Source organism: Pinus tabuliformis, chromosome 7 (assembly GCF_031772625.1).
Source record: "Pinus tabuliformis cultivar Carrire ecotype Pingquan chromosome 7, CPIR1, whole genome shotgun sequence".
NCBI lineage: Eukaryota > Viridiplantae > Streptophyta > Pinopsida > Pinales > Pinaceae > Pinus > Pinus tabuliformis.
In genome coordinates, this window is record NC_142293.1 from 817,478,817 (window position 1) to 817,499,012 (window position 20,196).

Sequence of the window (20,196 nt, forward strand, 5' to 3'; positions counted from 1 at the left end):
ATGCTCTGAAGCACATTGTCTCCCATTCAAGGCTGTGCTGATCCTTCTACGATCAATTTCCCCCCTTTGGAATGAGTTTTTCCAAATTTTCTCTGTTTGTTTGCTTGCTAATTGATCAATGAATGTCATGTCTCAGAGAATAATTTTCTATCTCCTTTGCTAGCACTAATTTGACTTGATTGATTAATGTTTCTTAAATGTTTTCTTTGTCATTATCAATCCATAGTCAAAGTTACAATATAGTTGATTAATCTTTGTTCGAAAGAAAGTGTCGTAAAAGTCTTCTTTTCCTTCGAAACAGAACTGTCGTAAAGTCTTTGTTCTTGTTAAAGATTGATTGATTGTATGTGCATTAGTTTCCTTTTTGTTCACATTCACATTAAGGAAATCGAAAATAAATACATGCATGTTGCATTGAAAAAGTTTGTGTGTGCTCATAGGAATAGTTTAGGGAAATTTCATTAGATTGTGCTCTTTGCTCTTTGATCGAAAGAAATTTGATTGCTCTATCCCTCGTAGCTAGGATTTTCATTGTTAAATCGAATGGAAAGAAGGCTTATCATGATAGTTGCATTCCTAGGAATTTCATAATACATCACGTGGTGAACTTGAAAGGCAAATTCCTAAGCAAGATCAACTTAAAATTAACATCAATTTACCTAATGGAGAATTGTCATTAACGAAAAACATTTAGTGGTTCTAGGCTAGAGACATGTTCCGGCATCGTAAAACAAAGCAGTTGTCACTAACTTGTCTGCAATACATCCCTAGTGTGATACCTCATTCCACGTACGTTAGTATATCGTAGCTCGTCCACATACCTTCAGGTATATAGGGCGGTTTTACAATACGTAAAGTATATGGGAATGCTCTCACTGTGCGGTTTTGCATTAGACGATGCCTATATGGATTGGGTCTCCACTTACTTTTGGGTATATATGGGAGGAAAAAACTAGGTTTCTATCCATCCTTAGGTAACTGAGTCAGTCACCTTGTACATTGTGATACACCAAACACATCATTCAGTGAGATTACATGCCCGTACTTCTTGGTTCACCAGGAGGTATTCTTCAGTTCACAGTTGCTTGGTAAACCTTTTGCCTAGCTTACCCCTTTTTTTTTATTTCTTTTTTGATAATAAAATTAATCAGCAATCGTGGAGGAACATCAACCCTTAGCCCATTGTTCATAGAGAACAATGATTAAATGCTTTTTCCACCCGAATCTACACCTATTCGGTCAAAGCGATCTCGTTTAACTGAGCCAAGTACATCAAGAACTCATGGTTATTTATCTAAATTACCCAAATCATCCATTTCGGTAAGTACTGAGACTCCAATTACTCCAACTATTTCTGGTACATCCATTTCTGAAGAAGAAGTTTCACAATTACCTGAGGACATTATCACTGATCCTAGTGAAACAGTAACCAAATTTGTTCAACAACAAGTTGATCCTCAACTTGAAGTTTCTCAACAAGAAATTAATTCTAAACTTGAATCAGTTCAACCAAAAGTTAATCCAGAACTTATCACATTTCAAATAGAAGTTACATATGAACCTGAAGTTGTTCAGGAATCTCTCCCTAAAACTATTGTTCTTCTACCAGAACATATGGACTTCGAATTTCAACTTTCAGAAGTTGTTACTTTACTGGAAGATGATCAACCGGTTAACCCTCAGACATCAGTAACTACTGAAACTTCCACTTTATCAACACCAGAAGTCTATTACGACCAGACGGTGAAATTCTTCCACCTAATTTAATTGTTGTCGAGGAAGAATTGGAAGAAGATACCACACCTAGAACCCCATTTCATTTTGGAACCAGGATTTATATTTACCCCCATACTCCTCATTTTACTGCTCCTTTTGATCTTGTTTCTCTTCAAGAACCCGTGGAATCTTTAGGACAACTTTTGGGTCATTTAACTATGGCTAAACAACCATCAACATCCCAGACTGTATCATCTGATGCAGCTGCAGAAGAATCTTCTATCACAACCTCTTCGATGTTTTCTACTATACCTGAATCGTACCTATATGGTGAATCGTTCATCCCGGTTGGTTACCAATCTTTATCTGGAACCCACTCAGGGGTTGCTTCTACACCATGGTCATCACCCATGTCCTCAAATAGAATTCTGCTTGGTTCTTCTTTAAGGGGAACTCAATAGTTTGATCTTGCATATCAATATCAAACTGGGCAATCTACTCAACAACGACCTATGTATTCATTACATACTAGATTTCCACCATATGGAGAGCAATATGCTTATTCACCTTATCCTCCATACTCTGGAGGAACATCGTATGGTAGTATCCTGCAGTATTCAGGTTAGCCTGGAATTCGAGTCTGTCAATGACAACCAACAATACCAGTTCAACCAGGCTTCTGTATCCAACACAACCAATGCAAACTGTGTCAGCTATTCCTAGTACACCTGTTGTTACCAATGTACTGCATTCACAAGTTCAAACAGTTGTATCTCAACTTGTACAAACTGGTCCTTCTACCTCGTAACCACAACTTTCAGGTCAAGAAGTTCAAGTTTCTCAAGCTATTATACAACAACTGCTTGTGTCTGGGGTCCAACAACTTCATGTTAGTATACCTTTATCTGGAGTGACTCTGGCTTACACTGGTATAGTTTATTCACAACCTTGCCAACCTTTCATTATTGGGCAACAACAACCGTTAAATCAACAATAGTTGTATCAACAACAACAACAGTTGATTCAACAACTGTGGCAGCCCCAATTTCAACAACCTCAATTTCAGCAATTCCAACCCCAATTTGGACCTGCCCAACAAGCTCAACCTGGGTTTGGATAATATCAAGCTTACCAAGGTCCTGGTCAACAAGGCTTTGCTGGTTATGGACAACCACCTTATGTCGGATTTGTTCAACAACCACCCTATCAAGGTTACCAAATGTAGATGCCCTATGTTGGTATGCAAAGACCTATTACTTAGGAAATTCTATCATATCCTGTGTATGCTCAACCTGACTTGAATCGACAGTTGCTGGTTGTAGCAACTCTAGAATTACCAGATTTGAATCAGCTCACTAATGATCCAATCTTATATGCTCTTTGGTGGCCAGTAATTCTGCATAAGTTACCTTCTGACATTCCGAAATTCAATTGAAATCCCACAGAAGACCCATAAAATCATGTCATGACCCTTCATTTGTGGTGTTCATCAAACTCCTTAATGATGACTCGGTTAGACTTTGTCTTTTCCAAGGAACGCTTACTAGTCCTGCTGCGAAGTGGTACATTTAGTTACCACGAGCTTCTTTCGACAAATTTATGACTTTTTCCACCCCATTTTGACCCACTTCCAGTTACCTATTAGATACGAGACTGGAATGGAACTCCTAAACAACTTTAAACATACTACTGCTACTCATATATCAAATCATATTCTTGAGTGTTGGCGTCATCTTCGAATGGTTAAGACATGTGTTCCTGATCAGCTTTTGGCTGAGAGGTTCATAAAATCCTTGTTGCCATCAATCACCGAGGATGTGGCGAAAGGTGGAGTTGTCACATAAGAGAAATTAATTGCTCATGCCCAATATTTGGATTTGATTTACACACAATCTGGCACGCTCTACGATAAGATTCCCATTGCACCCCAACCAGCTTTCTGTTGAAAATGCAACAAGATGATGGAGCTTAGTGAAAAGAAGTCGCCTTCACTAAGTGGGCCTGCAGGCTATTTTTGGCGCAAATTCCATTTTTAGACATATGGATCATGGTCTATGAGTTGCAGGATGCTATTTATGGATGATTGGTCATGTTGGTAAAAATAGATGGACTTCTATTTTTAGACATATGGGCGAAGTCTATTTTTAGACTACCAGTCAAAAAATAGAACAGTCAAATATTATTAGCTCTTAATAATATTTGGACTATAAACATTATCTTATCCTCTTGCAGCACTTCAGTTCGAGCTACGGATCTGGCACATGCAACTTCCAGAAGGAAATACACTTTTCTTATGGGTTAGTTGAGCTATTGCATGATGGACTTCAGTTAGAACTCAAGTGATTGAGTTTGGTGGAGTTGATTGAGGAGTTGATGGAGTTGTGTTCACTTTGACTTAGTTGAACTAGTTGTATCTAGTCTAACTGCCAAATACACTAGTGATGAGTGATGTGAATTAATTATTAATTAATTCACTAATTATTAAATCATAAATCAACTAAAGAATACATCAGTTAACTCAGTGCATGGACAGTTCAGTGGAGACAAGTGTTAGAGGTGGGTGAAAGGGTGAGACTACTATCAGTTGTGACTATAGTTGTGCATGAGATTTGCACAATCATTGATTGAGATTGCCAATGAGGATTGCGCAGTACAAGCCAAGGGAATTCGAACTTGGATCTGATCTATTCTAAACTTGGATTGCACAGTAGAGGCAGGAAAACAGTGGAGGAGATTTGAACCCATGACTTGTTCAGATCTGAGCTAGTTTGTGTGTAGCATGTGGAGATAGTATTGAGTACTTGTGAGGAGTATTGTACTATGTATTGTTACATGTTCTCTATCATTATAATATGCATATAGTTGGGGTTTTTCAGCTGTATGCTTTCCCCATTACATACTGTTTTGATATGTGTGATTGATGTTTCAATGTGTGCATGTGATTGTTTTTAATTCCGCAAATTGATGATCAATGATAGAGGAGGTTATGTATTATGCATGCATTCCGCAAATAGTGTATAATCAGGATAATCTCTATGAATAAGTGTTATATTATTCAAATTTCTACATGGTATCAGAGTGAAGTTGATCATCAGATCTATTATTCGAAAAGTGATTACATTTTATTTCTTCAGGCAAAGTCTATAACCGGGCCAGGTAGCCTCTGGATTCATCCTTCTTTTGGAAGGTGATATATCTGGTAAATGCTTATACAGTCAATCTCTGTATGAGAAATACTTTGTTCTCGCGAATTTTAGACTAGAAACGATTGAGTTTTGAGCTGGTGGAATTCGAATTTCTAGCAGTGTTTTCTTGGTGTCAAAGTTGAAATGTCTTTCAACAGATTGCGATTGGAGTATGCCCTTGAAGGCAGCTCGATTTATATTGCATGGAAAGACAGGATGGAGGCGGTGTTAGATGAAAATGGGTTGAAGGATTTCATATATGCTAAGGTCCCAAAGCCTATTGATGCTACTCAAGTTGAGGCTTGGAAAAAGAAGACAGCAAAGTGTCGAAGGATTCTGTTGGAGGGCATGACAGATCACATTGTATCCAGCCTGCATGGAAAGGCTTCTCCATACTTGATGTGGAAAGCGTTGACAGATTTATTCCAAAGCAAGAGCGACCAGAGGAAGTTGGCGCTCAAGGATAAACTCAGAAACATTAAGTGTGAGAAAGGAGACAGTATGCCCAAGTATCTCATGAAGTTCACCCTGTTAGAGTCGGTCTTAAGCCCTCCATCAGCGATCAAAACTCTTTGCATTTGCATATGTAGGTGTCTCATCAGTGTCAATTTTTGCATCCTGTTAGGCATGCCATAACCCTAATAGAGGAGCTGGTGTGTTGTACCCCTCTTGGCATTGTTGGTTCAGGTCATTTCAGTCATTAAGCTCTTTCAAGCTTGTCTTATCTTGTCTTGAGGTCAATTTCCTAGGTCTAGGGTTTTGGTCAAATATGTTTACAGGGTCATGTGTTTGAAAAGTTAATGAGTATTCAGCAAGCCAGAGGGATGATTGTAAAAGTGTTTCTTCAAGATTTCTTATCTGGTACAGCTAATCTTCACCTTGGATTTAAAAACTCTGTTTTTAAAGCCAAGGTCATTTTCCAAGTTTTTGTAAATAAATGATGAAATTTCAAAAGTCTTCAGCGAACAAAATGCAACCCTGGTCCCCTTGCCAAGATCCCTCAGATGATCTACCTGCAAAAAGAATCAAGTCAAAGCACTCAATGAGTCAAATTCAGGACAAAAGAAACCAAAAAGTCAGTGTTATAAAGTGTCAAAGAGAAAACATTAGAAAGTGGGTTTGTGAATGAAATTTTTTCAAATGAAACTTATAAAAACCCCAAATTCCCTCCTATCACTCTCATTGTGCATCCTAGACGCTTGCAAGAGAGGTTTGAGAGAGTGATTGAGAGAAAGGAGCGAATACAGAGCGAGTTCGGGCATTGGACTGGTGCGTGACCCGTCAGGCCAGGTGCGCGACCCGTCAGGTGCGCGCGACCCGTCAGGCCAGGTGCGCGACCCGTCAGGTGCGCGCGACCCGTCAGAGGGTCTTCCACAGTGTAAAAATACAACGGGCGCGACCCGTCAGAGGTGCGCGACCCGTCGAGCTGTCTCCCTGCAAATCGATTTTAAACTTGCTCAAACGCTCTCCAAGCCATAAATTCGTTTGAGGTAGGTGTTCTAAACTTGAAATGGTTGCTGGTTATGATTGGTGGATATCATGAAACATGTTTTAATGATCGAAATTGTGCAAGTGAAACCTCTTCATATGACTGCAATGTTAATGGGTAAAATGTGCTAGGGTTTGTGTTGTTTCAAGGTGTTTTCCCTTTGTAATTGTTTCCCTCCTTCCCCTTTCCACTCACACTTGTATGTATGCCTATTTTTCTCCCATGCTATTTTATAAATCAAATGCAAACTCCCTTCTCCCTAATAACTAAAAGTGTAAACCCTACCCCTCTCCCAAAGCATTCAAAACCTTAATCTCCCTCTACCATATGCATGTGTAAACAATAGAAAATGTTGGTGAATATGTCATCAGTTTTGTGCATATGTTTCCCTATCTTCCCCTATTAATGCTGCATGTTTTCATATCCCCATATGTTCACTTTCATACATGTTTTTCCCATATGCAGTGATTTTTGCAAATGATTTCCCAATATCCCTGATTTTAAATATGTACTCCTATATGCATAATTGTTTGCAACATTTTCCTTAAAAATTCCCTGTTATATTTATATATTCCCAATTCCTTGTAAAAAGGTCCCTCCCCTAACATTTCCCTCATGTCTTTTTCCCCTTGAAACAGCATAGAATTCAGCACTTTTTACAGGCAGAGACAGCAGTACAGTTTGTCCACTTTGCTCCTAAACTATGTCAGAAACCGAAACTTACGAGCAAAGTGATGACCATTCATCATCTGCAGAGGTTGAGGTACAGAGGAGGCCTCGTAAGGGTGGTAAGGGTGGACATCATAAGCGAGAGGAGCCCACTTCTTTAGCAGAGTTACAGGCATGTCCTATGGCAGTCACTTGTTTTCAGTACATGTCTTGTTATGAGTTCTGTGAGAGGATTTCTCGGATTCAGCACCACAGAGAGTTGGCCCGCATTTTTGTTTTACACCTCCATGATGGACATGTCAATCTGGCAGGGGTGAACTTTACATTAACACCCAAGGTGATCTCACACGCTACAGGGATACCTAATGTTGGTGAGGTGTGGAATAAGCGCAAGATGCTAGATACTGTTCACTTTGAGCCTTATGTCCGGCCACCATTCATGAGACATTTGGCGGGTGTTTTTCCATTCAGGTTTCTCTGGAGCGAGTATGCTCCCATCATGAGGCTTATTATGCACTATTTTACCTGTGAGGGTAGATTTTCACAGGTGTACTCATATCACATTCGCCTTTTGATGTGTTAACACCTAGGTTGTTCCCTATGACTCCCAAGGGAATACGGCCGGGGTAACCACTAACCAATCTTTGGATCACAGTTTCTAGCCAAACTGTAATCAGAGAGGGCTCTCTCTTTATGATTTGTCTCTGTTATGATGGTGTTTTAGGCTAGATATTATGCTCAGGTTTTGGTTTATGTTTTGGTTGAAGGATTTCTTTCAGGGCTTAAGATGTAGTGTTTAGAGAGTAATATATCATTGGGCAATGGAGTCTGGAGTTGTGAAATGCTTTGAAATGCAGGATTGGTGGTGTTCTAACTGCAGGGCCTATTGTGTATTTCAGACAAACAAAGTTAACTTGAATGGTGAAGCATGTCAGCCAACAGAAAGCAATTAAGAATTCTCTATTAAGCCGGTGAGGTGAAAATGGAACACGTTGCACAGGAGCAAACTTGAATTCCTGAGACAAAGGCCACTTGTGAAAGATGTATTCTGAAAGTGCAGCAATTAAGAATTACACTTATCAAGATTACAGATGAAGAAAACATTCATTAACAACACAGATTGAACTCAGGGTATTTCTCGAATAAATCCTGAAGGTTATTCTTTTTCCATGTTGCTAAATATTCAAACATTAGAAACATATATGGATATTAATAAACGAAAACACATAACAGAGAGAGTTACAGAGACTTATTGTATTGTGTAATACACAGGAATCCAGCAGTTTTCAACAGACACCAGAACGCATTCAACACTTCAGAAATCCGAGAAATTCCATCACTTTCTTTATTAAACTTCTGAAAGGATTACAGCATAAGAACTTCTTCAGGAGAAATCAACAACAACCCTTGCAAACTCATGCGAAGGGGACTTTATAGGAAAGCTTATACAAAATATCTCAGGCATTGAGTCATCTGAGGGAGAAATATCTTCATTACTTTGTTCAGAAAGTAGAAAAGAAGTTATTACAGCTTTGAATGCAACATAAATGCTCTTTAAGTCTGTCAGAGGATATTTTGACCTTTGGAGGTCACTGAGTCGGTTGAAACGCTTAGCTTTAATGCTGATAAATGTGCCTTTATATTTGCTGCGCTGTATTTTCTCGGCCCTGCCACCTGTGACTATGCTTGTTGCTGTGGTGACCGAACAGCTTTGCTGAGTTGGCTCAGCTCTAACCTTTAATGCGTGCTGATTTTGTTGAACTGTGCTTTACATAACAATTTATATTTTAAAAACAAAATTTGGTGAATGCCTCGCTGTTTATAAAATTTTCTGTATTGTATTTGTCCACCAGTCTTGCGTAGGGAGTTGATGCCTGAGAATGGCATCCATTGTCTCCTCTGCCTCTGTATATTTAAAGAAATTTTGGGGCCATATCAAACAAGTGCGTGATTTCATTCATTATAAAAAATAGATTTTCTATCTTACTGTAGAAAATCTGTCCTGTAATAGGCCCTGTATCATCTGAAGTACTGGCCTTCTCATTGATCTGGGTTGAAGCAAAAACGTTCACTCTTTTGGCATACTGTTCATGGGTGAATAGTTTCCCTCCGCTGTTCAGTAGGCTAGGGAGTCCTCTGCTCTGTAATACCTGAAATCTCTCCATGAACCTGTTCACCTCAGTTTGCATATCCTGGGTTCGTCTTTCCAATGTCTGCACCAGATTTCTCAGAGTAAGAACCCTCCTGACCATTTGGATAGTCTCAGTTCTGTTTGTAATTCCCATGGTAGCTAACTGAGAACTTGTTTTATGGTTAAGTACGTTGATCATTCTGGTGGCCACTTCAGGCATATTGCTCAATAAAGCTCTTGATCTCTGAACCTCCTTCTGTGCCTTTGGGATGAGCTCTAATTGCTCATGGATTGTCTCAATATATTGCCATTGATTGGTAATTGATTGGCCAATATTGGACCATAGCATTGCTCTAATTTCAGCTACAATGTTGTCTAGTTTGAGATCATTTTCCAGCTCTTTGATCTTGTCTTTAAGGGCTTTGATTTCCCTGCCCTTTTCTGCCACTTCTCTCTTTGATTTATCATGTCTGTCATTGACTTTGGCTAATTTTTCCCTGGTCTCATTTAACTCAGTCATTTGAGCTTCCAGGATTTGAATTTCATTCTTCAGCTTTTGCATATCCAGGCTTTGGGCCTGCTCTGTGGTTGTTGGTGCTGCTGAAGTAGATGTTGCTGTCTGTTCAGTCTGTTGAGGAGGAGGAGCAGTGATAGGAGCAGTTTCCTCAAGATTGATGATCTGAGGAGGCTGAGAGGTTTGACCCTCTTCTCTTTGTTTTAATGCTGCTTGCAGGGCCGCTTGTGTAGCCTCAGATTCTCCCAATTTCTCTTGTGCTTGAACAAGCTGTTTATAAATGGAAATCAACAAGGCTGTGGTATCCTGCTCATGCCTTTGTTGGGCTACCTCATCTGTCTGAGGGTGAATGGTAGCTGGGAGTTTGATTTTCTTCCTCAAGGCAGCCATGTCAGCATCCCTCAACTTCAAGATTTCCTGTATTCCTTTAATATCTTTGGGATCATGCCCAATTTCAATGATTATGTCTTCCAAGGACCTTATTCTGTTGTCCTTCGCCTGGGATGATGCCCTCTCCAATTCCAGCTGAGAGGCTGTAGCATTAAGGCTGCTCTCTAGTTTGTAATTTTCTAATGTTTTGTCTGCCAAGGCAGCATACACCATCTCACCAGTCTATTTGTGCAGTTCAATTTTATCCATTGGGTGTATGTCCTTGGCCAGGACCTCTAGGTTGGTCCTGAGGTAATCTGAGGCAGATTGGGGATGCAGTGCTGTGGGCAAAAAATGACTCATAGTCAATTTGCCTTCTTGCACATCAAATGCAGACATCAATCTTTGTTGATTGGTGGGAGCCATTTTCAATAAATGGTTGTACAGCTGTATCTTGATAGGGTCACTCCTCCTTTTGATGTCTATAAATTGTTGCTTGATGCTTACTTCTCCTTCTTTTTGCTGGCTGGAGGAGTTGACCTCTCCTCCCATAGTTCTGTCCTGTTCCTGCTGGAAGGAACTGGCTGAAGCTTCTCTGCTGGGTGGGCCCATGCCCAATGCTTGTCTTATTGCTATGTCATCCTCCGAAAAGTCATTCAATCTTTGTCTTTTCTCTCCCTGGTTGATAGATGAAGTCAGAGGAGTTTCTCTATCCCTTTTTCTGCTTAAGTCCTCCTTCTGTGGAGTTTGGAGGACCGAGGCGTCAATGGTGACTTCTGGCCTAGGAGGCACTATGTTCTGAGCCTGTTGCTCAGTGGAAGTTGGAGTATCAACTACTCTTTCTTGCTGTAAGGGCTGCTGTCCCTCATGTGGCCCTTCTTCTTGATGCAGTTCCTGTTGTTGTTGTTCTTCTTGCTGCTGCCCTTCTCTATCTGCCTGCCCTTGAGTCACTGGAGGTGGCTGCTCCTTGCCATGGAGTGATTGTTCTGTCTCCATTTCCTTTTCTTTGCCTTTGCTAGATATATTTTCAGTGGCCTTAGTTTGCTGTTTGGCAGTTGAGGAGGATGTGGATGCTCCCACTTGTGTGCTCGGAAGTGTGAATACCTGTGAACAAAGTTCAAGGTCAGCCATTTTCCTTAGATTCCTCACTACCCTCTGATTTAGCTCTTCTTGTGATATGGGCTCTTCTAAGGTCCCTCTCCTCCATTTGTCTTGGTTAGCATATTTTTCAATGTGAGGGATACTATGATGATCATAGGCAGACAACTTATATTTGAGCCTCCTCATTGTTATAAAATGATTAGGGTCATAGGGTGTCCATGGGAAACTGGTTTGAAGGCCAAGGGACTCAAGCATTCTATCTGCTTCCTTCCATCCTTGCTCCCTCTCGTTATAGATAAAATGGCCAAGTTGGCTTTTCACCTTCAACTGTGCTTTTTTGCCTTTTCCTGAAAAGTGAAGCACATCAACCCGGCCAAATTGCCTAAAGTACTCTAGGGAAAATAGACTCATAGGCACATACTTAGGTAATCTGAATGGAGGCAAATCACACCCATATATCCTGATGACGGTGTGGTTTTGGTAGAAGTACCAATCCCCAATGCTGTAAGATTTGGACAGCTGAAGAATTCTCTGCATGTCATCAGTGAGTCTTGGAGGAGGCGAGCTCATCATCATTGCCATAGCTGGATGGACGAACAGATCTATGAATTCACAGTAAGTGTATGGAGACTCAGGTGTAGTGTGGAAGACAGAGGACCAATAGACCACTGATCTGGGATTGCCTTGGGCATCCACTCTTTTGATTGAAAAATGAAATTTCTCATGTTGATGGTACAAGATCAAATGGTAAATGTAGGAGGTGTATCTGAACATCCTTTCTCTCGTCAAATTCATCAATTGCTCATGAATCTTGTCTGATATGTAGGTGGCATAGTCATAGCAGATTGGTGACTTGCCAGGAGCAAACATAAGCATCATTACCAGCACAGTTGCATCAATATGCTCAATTGAATTATATCCCAAGATGGGACAAATCATATCTGCAAGGTCTCTGCCCAGCCCATTGAGATATACATGACCAATTGGAGGGTACATCACAATGTCAGAGTTAATGTATAATTGATTAAGTTTGATAATTTGAGCATCTGTCAGTTTAGCCCCTTGTTTTATCAGGTTCACTAGTGACAAAGGGACCAACTTCTTCTGAGTGTTGAAGCAAAGCATGTCTCTGATAGCTTGAGGGGTAACATAGAAAAGTACTGAACCAGATGGGTCAACAACAGCCCTCTGAGAAGCATCATAATGTGCAGCACACAGGTGGATTAGTTCAGGGAACTGGTTGACCTGAGGGAGCTTAAAAATAGGGAGGAAAGAGTCCCATATGCCCAATATATCTGTCCCATTTTCATGCTTGGCTTTCAACTCATTCAACAGATGAATGTGGAATTTGCTGCTCATAAACATTTCTTCTGTAATTCGGTAATCCATATCTGCCAAGGCTTGCCATCCCAAGTTCCTTTGAGGGGCATTCAGAGGCTGAACATTTAGTACTACAGGTGTCTTCATTGCAAAAGAGGATTCTGAATTGAGTGCAAAGTGGTTTCAATTGAGCAGGACAGTATAGAGGAATGTCTCTTTACCAGGGAGGTGAATTTATAAGGAACAGAGAGTAGTTCTAGTAAATAGCAATTGAAATACTATTTGCAGTGCAAATAGGACAAATGTTTGGCCTCACTCTCTCTCTCTCAGTAGTTAAATTCAGTTTGAATGAGTCTGCCGCGATTGCGCGAACAGAGCTTGGTTTTTCAATGAAAATGTAGGCAAACAAGGCTCGGCTAGTGTTGTTCGAGTTCACAACTGTAAAAGGGCCAGGTGCAAGGATTTCTGCCAGTGAATTCAAGAGTTTTTTTCTGTTATAAGCTCTTTTGAGGGAAATAACAGACAAAGCAGGTACGTGAAGGATTTATAGCGGAGAATACCTGGTGAGGAGTAGGCAATGGTCACGGATGACTGTGGAAATGGCGCGCCCCCGGTCTCCTGGTCAGGTTCTGCAGGTTGGTGGACTTTGGACGTGAAAATCGCATGCAGGCGCAACAAAGTCTTTTGTAAGAAAATGGGAAAAAACACAAAATTTCACCATAATATTGGTTTTTGGACTTTTGGCGCATTTTTCTGCTGACGTCAGCATGATGTCATAGGTGGGGTCAGGGCCGGCTGACGTCATAGGTGAGTGGGCGGGCTCTGATTGGTCCACGGGGATGGTGAAGTGGCAGGACAGATCGGCAGACGGTCGGGCGCAATGGTTGACGTGACAGCATGGTGGCAGTGACGTGGGATGATGTGGAGGTGACGTAGTATAGGCGGGATAACCGAAACCGGAAACAGCCAGCGGTTTCATATCGCACCGCTCATGGTACGGGGGGGGATCTGTCAGGCGTACCTCCGATGAGCTGCGGCGGGGACGCGTGGCTGCCGAGTGACGTAACCCTTTTACGGACATCGGAAGATATCCGTCGGATGTGAGACCCGCTCCGATATCAATGATGAGCGTCGGATCTAGGGGGCCCGATCCAACGGTTGTCGGGGGAGTGATGTGATCGGCAGATATGGCGGGTAAACAGCGGACGTCGGAGCCGCTCCGATGTGATAAGAGCCGTTGGATGTTCAAGCTCCGATCGGACGGTTGTCGGGGTCAATAAAACGATCGGTCAATATGGAAGGGGGCAGGGTTGAGTTAATGTATATCAGGGTATGCGCTTTGGCAAAAAACATTAGATTATGGGTTTTTCATGAATAATTTGCAAAAATGCACCCGGCCTTCAGACTTTGGATAAAGGAAAAAAGTGGGTTTTGATGCATTACTTGGCAATTTGGAGCGGGTAAGGGTAGAACAAGGTTTTTACAAAGTTTATGTGCAAACGGGGGGTAATGATTTAAAAAGTGGATTTGGAAAGGGGTAAGAGGGTTTGGCTTAGGTTTATCAAGATGACCAGGTGTCATTTGATCCCTGACATAGGACTTATTGGCTATAATGCCAAGGGGAGGGGATATTTATACAAAATTTGGGGTTTATACACCATGGTGTTAATAATATTAGGGGAAAGGTAATATAAGGGATTTACATAGTAGAGTTAGGGTTAATATGGATGAGGGGAGTGAATGAAGGGAGAAAACACTAAGTTTGTTTGAGACTAACTTAGTTTAGGGAGTAGATCAAAATGAAAAGAATTTTTAGACAAGAAATGTGGCTTATAAGGATAAAAATTCTATCATATTACCACAATTAGTCCTATGACTCTCAACTCAGAAGGGAATGTTAGTGAATGACATGAAAAGGGGAAGAGAGGAAGTTAGACATGCTCCTTTGTTTGCTGCAACTTGATGAAGAAGAACCCTTTCTTAATTCATTAACTCTGCTTTGGTAAACAAAGTCAACACACCTGCAATGGTAAGGATAACCTTTCTGCAACCCCAACTACTTACCCAGCTACTTGCCTAGCATTTTTTATTTCTTCTTGGAGGGTGCACTTGGACTTGCAGACCCTTACTTGCCTTTTCTTTTCTTTGGCTTTTCTTTTGTTTTTCTATCTACTTCTACCATTATTTCTTCCAAGGTCCTGGATTAAGCTGTTGGGAGCCTTTTCTTCTCTACCTGAACTACTTGTCTGCCAAGATTAAACAGTTTGGACAGACTTCTTTCTCTAATCTACAACTGAAAATTTAAAACATGACATGGTCCAGATTAGGCTGTTGGACCATCCATCAAAATTTGAGTCCATACCAAGCTATAAACACAGATTGGATTTTCTTGGAAATATGTGATCTTTGAATCATCAAAGCAGAGCATATTTGGTCCTTTTCATAGCCAATCATGAGATATGAAACCTATTGGTATAGGTAGCTAACAGTGGCTCCACATGGGGATGGTGTTTCATTTGAAAGACCAAGAACAGCAGGTCAGATTGCCTTGCTCCTTGACTGCTCTTGCCAATCTTGAAGTTTGCTGCTTTGAGATGTCAAAGTTGCGTGCTTCACTTCTTGGTAGACCTCTGATTCTATTTACCTTTTGCTGACAGTCAATAAACTTGGAAAACTGCATTTTTACCATCTAAACAGAAAATAATATATACATCTGCATATATACAAGGGAACCTCAGGCTGCACTTATGGGTGATATTCAAAATAGTGCTTCAGCATCCTGCCATTGACAGGACCTTCATCCAAGTCAGTTTCATTAAGACTTTTTAGGAAGTAAGTGTTGTTACCTTGCACTGCTTGGACAGCAAATGGTCCTCTCCATAAGGAATCAAATTTTCCATGTTTTCCTTTGTCTTCTCTCCTTGCATCCCACTTGAGGACTTTATCACCAACATTAAAATCTTCTGCTTTGGTTCTTCTGTCAAAGGCCTTCTTTAGTTTTTCTTGTAATACTTGAACTCTGCTAAAAACTTGATCTCTGGTTTGCTGCAGACATATGATCTGATTAATCCTTCTTTGCATATCATTTGGTTCAGCTTGGCTTTCTTGAAGAAGTTTCATAACAGGCACTCCTAGTGATGAGGGAAATTTGGCTTCTAGTCCATAAACCAACTCATAAGGGCTGGTCCCAATTGATCTTTTGGTTGTTAGTCTATCTGCTCATAAGGCATTGACTAGTTTCTTATGCCAATTCTTTTTATTTTCCTCCAACACCTTCTTTATGATGTTCACCAGGCTTTTGTTTGATGATTCAGCAAGGCCATTTCCTTGGGGATACTATGCAGTAGAATGGCCCAAAGTAATATGAAATTTATGGCAAAAGTTCACCATTTTCTTGGATCTGAAAGCAGCAGCATTGTCTGTTATTATTTTGTCAGGACAGCCAAATCTAGCCAGTATGTTGTTCTCCAAGAACTGAATGATTATTGAATCATTTGTTTGTCTACATGGGGCGGCTTCAATCCACTTGGTGAAATAGTCTGTTGCTGTTAGAATCCATCTGTGCTGTCCTGAAGATGAGGGATGAATTTCCCCAATGAAATCCAAGCCCCATTGTTGAAAAGGTCTCTCTGTTGCAATAGGTCTTAAGGGGAGTGGCAGCAACTGTCTTTTGCCCTCAAACACTTGGCATTTGTGACATGAGGTTGTGAATTTCTTGACATCAGAGAACATGGTGGGCCAGTAATAACCAGCCCTCAGTATTTTGTCCACAGTGGACTTCCAGTACAAATGTCCACCACAGTCTCCTGCATGAAACTCTTGCATGATATTGTTAGTTTCATTTTCAATTAAACAGTGCAGCAATATACCTTCATGGTTTTTCCAAAGCAAATTGCCATCCATCACACAAAATCTTGATGTTTTCATTTTTAAGAACCTACACTTAGTTTTGGACAGTCCTGGGGGAGCACACAGGTTTTGTAAGACATAACAGATATCAGAGTACCAAGGAGATTGTTCAAAGGCTACATTGATCTTTGGAGTCGCCAGCTCTGTTTCACTGTCCAGCTGATTGATATCTAGGGCTTGGAAATTTGCTTCTGTCATTAACTTGGCCAGACCTTGCCCTTTTATTAGCTTTGTAGGTTTTATTTCAATATCAAATTCCAAGATGTTGGCAATCCATTTTCCTCTTCTGCCTTGTAAGTTTTCTTGAGTGAGAATGTCTTTGACAATTGGACTTGGCACATATGCTATAACATGGGAATAAAGGATATAAATCCTAAAATCTTTAATGGCTTTGACCAAAGCATAAGCTTGTTTTTCCATGATTTGATACTTTAAAGGTGCATCTCTAAGAGCTTTGCTAAAGAAAGCAATTGGCTTCTCATTTCCTTGGTCATCTTTTTGCAATAAAACAGCAGCAATAGTATGCTGGGAGGCAAAAGAGAAAATGATAAATTCTCTGTCAAACTGAGGATTGGTCAAGACTGGGGTTTGGGTAAGGGCCAATTTTATACTTTCAAAGGCTTGATTGGCTTCAACAGTCCACTTCACTTTTGAATCCTTTTTCAGCATGTTATTTAATAATCTGATTAGTTCTGCCAAGTTTGGGATAAACCTTCTTAAGAAATTGATTTTTCCCAAGAATCCTTGTAACTCTTTGACATTCCTTGGGTGGGGCATTTGTAGGATAGCCTGTATCCTATCTGGGTCAATTCTTATGCCATCCTTTGAGATGATGTGTCCTAAGAGCTTGCCTTCTTCCAAACCAAATAGAGACTTTTTGGGATTTAAGGAAATTCCATATTTTCTGCATTTTAGGAAGATCTGTCTTAAATGTTTTATATGTTCTTGGTCTGATTTTGAGAAAGGTGTAAGGTCATCTAGGTAAATGACTAAAAAGTCATGAATCTCTTTGGAAAAAGCAATGTCCATTGCTCTTTGAAAAGTTGCCCCTGCATTTTTTAATCCAAAAGGCATCTTTACATATTTGAAAGTTCCCCATGGGGTAGTGAATGTTGTTTTGTCTTGATCATCAGGGTGCACCAGGATTTGATTGAAGCCTGAGAACCCATCCAGTAATGAAATCCTTGAGGCCCCTACCACTCTTTGGAGAATATGATCCATTTTGGGTAAGGGATAGTTGTCTTTGAGGGATACTTGGTTCAGATTCCTTAGGTCCACACACAGCCTAATTTCACCATTCTTCTTCCTTGTAGGGACTAAGTTGGAGATCCATTCAGAGAATCTGATTGGTGCTATGATGCCTGCCTTAAACATTTTCTGTACCTCTTGTTCCATTGCTGGGAGAAGCATAGGATTGATTCTCCTCAATTTTTGTTTAAAGGGCTTTTGATCAGGCTTAAGAGGGATAGTATGTTGGATAACAGAGGTGTCATAGGACTTTAGGTCCTCATAACTCCATGCAAAGACATCCTGGAACTCTTTAAAGAGGTCAATGTATTTAGGCTTTTGATCAGGAGGCAAAGATGCAGATAATTTAATTATTTTGGGTTTGTCAATTGTACCTATGTTGCATTCTTCAATGGCTGTGTTTAAGGGCTGCATTTTTGGTTTTCTGGGAATATCATTTGAATCAAAGATGTCCTCTAGTGGAGTTAGGCCTGTTGGTAGAAAATTGTCTTTCAGCTCTATGATTTCAGTTTCAGCATTGGCCAGTTCCTCACAATTGATTGATTGAATTTGCTGAATGTTGTCCTTGTTGAAAATAGTTGGATTTAGCATTTGTTTTGCTGTTCTAGGTGATATTGGGTGAGTAATCTTTTGAAACTGTATTTGTGATTGACTTGCTGTCTCAAGTATTTGTGATTGACTTGCTGTCTCAAGTATTTGTGATTGACTTGCTGTCTCCATGTCAATATTTAATCCTGCAAATTCTTGCTGCAGAGTTAGAAAATGGTTTATTTGCTTGTCATCCTCAAATACTTGCCAATCATTAACATTGTTTGGAATGGAGGGTCTGTGTTTTACCTTAGCTGTAAAAAAATGATGGGGATCAAAAGGCAACTTGCAAGTACTTGCAAAGGTGGTTAAACTATGAGCGTGTAGATTGTGGGCTCTAGGAATTTTAGTGATTTGGAATTCAGAGAAAAAGTTTAGTACCTCAGCAACAGCAGACCTATAAGTCCTTAGTCTTTTGTCATTGGTGACAAAGTTTCCTTTCACTTGTTGAACAACTAAATCTGAATCATCCATGATTGAAACCCTGGCAGCTTGTAAGAATTTTACTAACTTGAGGCCTAGTAAAAGAGCTTCATATTCTGCCATGTTGTTAGTACATCTGAAATTCAATCTATAAGCTCTGCCCTCTGCATGACTATTTTCTTTATTGTGTATCCAAACTCCAGCTCCTGCCCCTAACTTGTTGACTGAGCCATCAAATTCAAGGAACCATAGAATATCCTGTTGGGAAGGAGACTTTATGATCTGCTCATGGGCTGGCAATGTGAGTAGCAGTTGTGGTTTTTTCTCTAGCTTGTCTTCTAGGACAGTCTCATCGTTTGATTGGCTATTCTTGACAACCAGGGCAGCAGCAACATCTAGTGTTTGATTGACTGTTGTTTCATGGGTGATAATACTTTCATTTGAATCTTCCTCTTGTATGAATATCTTGGTTTCAACCTCACCTTTTGAGGGAGTAATGGTGTCATTGAAGAGAATGTATGAGTCTATGTCTGAATGGATAGCATATATGGGAAAGTTTTGAGGCTTTTCCTCACTGTTGACCATGTATTTCATTAGTGTTTCTCTGTAAAGTCTTTTTGGTTGCCCAAAAACAGAGATGGTGGCATATGACATGTCTAATTGTAGGGAACCTTGGAGTTTAGCTCCCCATGATCTTGATAACAGCATTCCATACTTAGGTGGGATATCAGCAACTACAACATCCATTAGGATTGTCTTGTTTGGGTATTGAACCAGGGACACACATAAGTCTTTTATGAGACCTAGACACTTGACTTGGCTGGAGTCAAAAGAAAACAGGTCTTTGTATGGTCTTGTTATGTCCAAATTCAATCTTTCCATGACTGCTTTTGGCATGAGGTTGTGAGAAGCACCTGAGTGAAACATTGCATTGTGTAGTATTTTGTCATGAATATGTAGACTGACATAAAAAGGTAGTACCCCTGTGACTATTGTTTTTCCATCCACTTCTGGGCCAAACAATAATTCTGAAGTGTCATCCAACACATTGACATCGTCTTTGTTGCTAGTGAGTTGAAGGGACCTTTTGATCTGTAGTTTGTAGATGTCATGCTTGGCTAGTTCCAAGAGAGGAATAGCTATCTTTATTTTGCCAATTTCGGTTGCTAAGTCAAAGGGTTTTTCAGATTGGGCCTTGGGGTTTTGGGTGACAGTCCTTTCCTTGTTCATTAAATCTCCTTCTTGATTATTATCTTGACTTTGGGACTTATCTTTTTTACTCATCTCTTGAGGAGAAATAGTTGAATAAGGATGAGAAGGGGGAGTGACCATAGGCTGCTGTTTTGAGGAGGGTGGTTCAGTGATCTCCTCGACAATTATTTCTTCTGCAGGTAACTTTGTTTTGTCATTAGGTGTTGTGACTATAATTCTTTCAGGGTGCTGATTATCCTTTATTTTTTCAGGCTGGTTTACATTCACAGTTCTGCTCCTTAGCTTGTATTGTTTATGGACCTCATAAACAGCAGTGTCATAG